Genomic DNA, 5049 nt, shown 5'->3' with positions numbered 1-5049 from the left:
AGAGTTCCATTATCAGCATCATAGTTGGCCCTACAAGACTTCCTTTTTAACATTCCATATGTTATCTTAATGCAGAGGAAGTAGATTGGGGCCCAAATAGAACGTTCAAGCATTGTTTTTGTTTACCTTGTTGAAAGGGTCTATAGGTAAGCAATGAACCATTGTTTTACCTACTTGTTTATCTGTGTTGATGATGCCGCTCATGTGGGCTACACAGGGAACAGCCTTGCTAAGTATCAACTACATTTGCAAGAAATATATTCAGAGAAAATGTTCCCTAAAAGAATTGTGGGAAATTGCACAATTTCTCGCTGATAAATGTGCAGCCTTTTCCTCAAATATTTTGAACATCTGAAAACGTCCTTCAGTTGAGATTTTGAAAAAGAATGCCTCAAAAGACGGACGCCATTGAAGTTCAGCATGGAATAGTAAAAGGTAAAGTATTTTGTTCCTGCTACTTGTGAAAGCTAGCATGAAACCTACTACAAATATACAATTAAGTAATGTCACATCACAGGTATATATTTTCATACCAAGGTGTTTGACCTACTAGGAAATATTGGTGAAGTTAGCTTAACAGTAGCAAGGTCGCTAACGTTAGCTGTAGAAGCTAGCTGCTACTCAGATGGTTGGTAAACTAACCAGCAAGCTAACCTTAACTTCGGTAGGTTATATTATAACCTTATCAATTTCAAATGGCCAAGTTTATAATCATTTGTAATACTTGGGACACTCTAAACTGACATTAATATATTATTGGAGTCGTGACGTCTTAATCTTTTTGTAAATCTAATTTGAAAATGGTTGGTTGGAATTTTAATAGCCACTGAGGGAATAGCTAACATGCTAACGTAGCTGGTTAACATTAGTTAGCCAGGACTCCACTGTTCTAAGCGATCTAGTGTGGTGTCAAATGCTTGTCTGGCACTAAGGGATCTGTTGACTGACTAATTAAAGCAGTTTGTCAACTAATTGACGTTTGATTGAACTGAACACTATTTGCTTTTAATTCGGGTTATATATATTTTGCTCATAGCTAACGTTAGCTGAGACCACCAGGGCATTCTTTTAGGCATTTGTAGCATACACGTGGTGTAAGGTAACTGTTAGTGTTGTTGGTTAAGGTTAGGTGCATTGTCCATTCTCAGTAATAGTATTGATATTAAGTGTCTGTTGGTTTTATTTGGGTTATTTAGCGATTATGTTAACATATTTGAACACAAACACTTCTGTTTGTCTGCGGTTAAAACATTTGGTAGCCTACATGGTAAATGATGTCAAAATTAATTTTGGAAGTCCTTTGCTAGTTAAGTTAGTTGATATACTGCTGATAGTCAATTGTGGTTCTTGTGTTTATATAATTATGGATTTTGTTTATTTTAACAGGGTTGGCAAAATGCTCATCAAGGTCCAGTACTGTGGACTAAAAAAGTACCTCAAACTGCAGCCTGTTTTTTCTTATGAAAGTTTCATTGAAGAAGGTAAGGTTTTATGTGAGCTTAGCTAATAAATTTAAAATCCATGTTTGCATGCATCTGATATCAGATCACTTGGCCAGTGGGTAAGGTAAAAAAAAGATTTTGTTACCCTTTAGTTGAATTAAATTAACTAAAATTGAATTTCTTAAATTCTTAAAGCAACCCTTGCAGAATTTGTGCCAGCAGGTTCTTCTACTCTAAATTCTTCACTTTTCTGAAGTGATATGGAGAGGTCCTCTTCAAACAAGGGGCATCAATCTCCTGGTGCAGGAGAGAACACCTCTGCCATAGGGGATGCAGCAGAAAAGGCCAAATGGGTGAGCATTTAAAATTAAAATCTCACTAGGAAAAATCCTTGTCTGTCCTCCAAATGCGGAAGCCTGGCTTCGTGTTCCGGTAGTGTCAAATCAACGGGCACGTTCAATCTTGCAGCACTACACAGATCTGGCTTAATGTAAGGCATGTTTTTTAGATTCAGCCAGGTCTGCTTGCAGATCCAGTGCTGCCAGATCGAACGCACCCGCTCATTTGACGATAACGGAACATGAATCTAGGCAATTTTCTTCCTTCATAGATACAGGTCTTGTTATAATCTCCCTGTACACTTTCAAAAGTTTATAACACTTTAGTTTGTCTGTAGAGACCCTCACCACACTACCAAGTGTAATCATATTTTGAGCACTGCCAGTGGTTTAAAATAGTGTTTGTTTTTTCAACATGCTTGCTGCCCCCTCTTGCTCAAAACTCCACCAATTAACACAATTTTGCTACCACACTACCATAAATATACCCTAGGTTGTTTGTGCTCTTGAGTTACACTTTAATACATCTCCTGTGTTTTTAGAGGGTGCAGGTAAGTTTTCTCTTTACAAGTGTATCACCGTTATTGTTTCTCTTTTACCCATAGATGGTCCAGGAGGTTCTGGAGAAGAGTTCAGGGGGAGAGGAAACAATGGAGGAGTATAAGAGATTGAGCACCGTGACACACTGCACAAGACGGCATCATATCCTGGTCAGCCACATTGTTGAAATGCATGGGTATGTTTTGTTTTGTAATGTGAAAAAACAAAGTAGAAGCATTATTGTGCACATATAGCCTCTCACACAACTTGCCTGCAGCGTGACAAGAAAAACCTAAATTTGGTAGTAGAATTGTTGTGTAAAAACAATTTTGAACTGATGTTTGTCCTTCTTTACACTTCTCTCATCTTCTTAAAGGAACTCTGGATCTCATTCATAGTCACCATTGGGTCCTTGGTTACCTGTCTGACCAAGGCCCCTTTGTCCCAGGATTACTCAGTTTGGCTTGCATTTTTGCGGAGAGTTGGAGGATTTTGTGTAGATGTTGATGAAGATGATATGTTTGTTATATCTCTGTCAGTCATCTGAATATTTTCAAATGTTTTTTTTTAAATGCCCAAGCTATTGTTATTTTTTTTTTCTCAACGTCAGGTTTAATTTGCACAGAATAAATGCTGTTAAATGAAATACTGACTCTCTAATTGTGTATATACACCACATCCTTTAAAATGTATAGTAATAGACTTATTTAAAACATGCATAACTGCTCAAAATAAGTGGGGCAACTATATTACACGTGATTTTATCATGTGATATTAACCAGAAAAAATCAGGGAAATTTCCTTGATTTATTTTGAATATGCTTAATTGCATTGAGATATTTTACACAATTTGTTTTTGTATACATGAATAATTTAAGTAAATTTCCATGATTTGTTCAAATCTATATTCTTAAAAATAATAGGGTTATATTTTTCCCTAATATTTTCACGTGTAATAAGTTGCCTCATTTTTTTCATGCATTCCTACTGTGTCATTTTTTACAGTGCACAGAGATTTAGTTGGTAGGCCTACCAATTATTCAGATCCTGACTGCTGTATGGATTTTGACGATAATGCAATGGAGATCTGCACTGGCAATACTGCTCATGAGCCGCCACAAAATGTAGGGCAATCTGTAAACCACAAAACTGGGTACTTGCTCAATGGCCTCAGAAGAAATCTTAGTCTTTTTTCTCTTAAAGTGAGAGAAAAGCACTGTGTTCCAGCTGTGGTGCATGCTAGCATAATAGAGGATTTCGCTACAATATTTGATTCATTTTTGTCAGATTACACTGAAGCAATTCGCTTTCACCTCCAGAGAATCAACGTCAATGTTGATGATGATGATGATGATTTAAGTGAACTTTTAAGTCAAATAGACTTGCTTGAAGAGTGTGTTAGAGGCATACATTCAGAATGGAAACTGGAACAGTACTGCTACAGTGAATTAGGAATGGTCAGGCCAGTGAATTAGGAATGGTCAGGCCAGTGAATTAGGAATGGTCAGGCCAGTGAATTAGGAATGGTCAGGCCAGTGAATTAGGAATGGTCAGGCCATTGGAGATTGTTTTGAGAGGTGGTGGTGACGCAAGCCCTATGGCAACATTTCAGTATATCCCACTCCTTGCTGTCTTAGAAAAAGTGGCTGAAAATGAGGATGTCTGGGCAATGCTAAACAGAGACATTGACCCTACTGAAGAAGATGAACTTGGGGACTTCTCTGATGGTCAAATGGTCATGCTTAGTCAAAAGAACACTATTCAGCTAAGATTTTACGTGGATGAATTTGAGGTTGCAAATCCGCTTGGTTCTAAGAAAGGAAAGCACAAATTGACAGCAGTGTATTACAGACTTGGAAACCTGGATTGTAGATTTTTATCAGAACTTCAAAATACATCCAATCTGGTTTTACAGACTACGAGGAGATATTTAAACCTTTGCTAAATGATATTGGGATTCTGGAAACACGGGGAGTTTTTTTGCGTTGTGGTAGGGAGGAGAGGGTCTTTCGGGGAACCATAGCTACCTTCTCAGCTGACAACCTGTCAGCTCATGCACTAGCTGGACTGACAAGAAGTTTTAGCTCAGGGAGAATCTGCAGGTTCTGTAATGCCACAAACCAAGACATTAAAAGGAAATTCACTGAGGATGACTTCAATATGCGAAACCCAACAAATTATCACTACCAGTTACAAGCAGTGAAAGCAAATCCAAAACATACTGGAATTTATGGCATCAGGAATCCATGCTGTCTCAAGATTAAAATTTGTGCCTACTCCTATAGTTTACTTGTTCCCGCCAGATATAATGCATGATTTTATGGAGGGCATTATCCCAGCCATTCTACGTTTAGTGTTAGGAAAGCTTGTGAGCGAGAAGCAAATCAAATTAGCCCAGCTAAACTATGAGATACAACATTTCCCTTATGGAGTGCATGATAGAACATCAAAACCCCCTCCCATATCTGACCAAGCATTAAAACCCGGTGGCCATTTTCCAGGTACTGCCATGGAAAAGTGGACACTCTTTAGGTTGCTATCACAAATGATAGGGAACGAGATCAAAGAATGTCCTGCATGGGATATCTATGTATGCCTGAGGGAGATTGGTGACATTATTAAGAAAAGCTGGCTTCCATACCTAGAGGATAGGATTACAGTTTTCCTTGCCCTTATTGACAAAGAATTTCCTGGAACACATACTCCAAAAATGCACTTTTTGATCCATT

The 5049-nt window shown here is 38.0% G+C and overlaps 1 long non-coding RNA gene across 2 annotated transcripts; it reads left to right on the top strand.

Moving 5' to 3' along the window:
* Positions 1-397: 397 nt before the first annotated feature.
* Positions 398-2898, top strand: LOC125297647. Of its 2 annotated transcripts, XR_007194086.1 has the most exons (5): positions 398-435; positions 1387-1481; positions 1650-1795; positions 2386-2516; positions 2697-2896. It is a non-coding gene; the product is annotated as an uncharacterized LOC125297647 (long non-coding RNA). The 2 variants fall into 2 exon arrangements; XR_007194085.1 differs by having other exon boundaries at positions 2386-2898.
* The last annotated feature ends 2151 nt before the right edge of the window (positions 2899-5049 follow it).

The sequence above is a fragment of the Alosa alosa genome, chromosome 7 (assembly GCF_017589495.1).
Source record: "Alosa alosa isolate M-15738 ecotype Scorff River chromosome 7, AALO_Geno_1.1, whole genome shotgun sequence".
NCBI classification, from domain to species: Eukaryota; Metazoa; Chordata; class Actinopteri; order Clupeiformes; family Clupeidae; genus Alosa; species Alosa alosa.
Note: the sequence above shows the minus strand (reverse complement) of the source record. Positions and strands in the feature narration are given on the sequence as shown.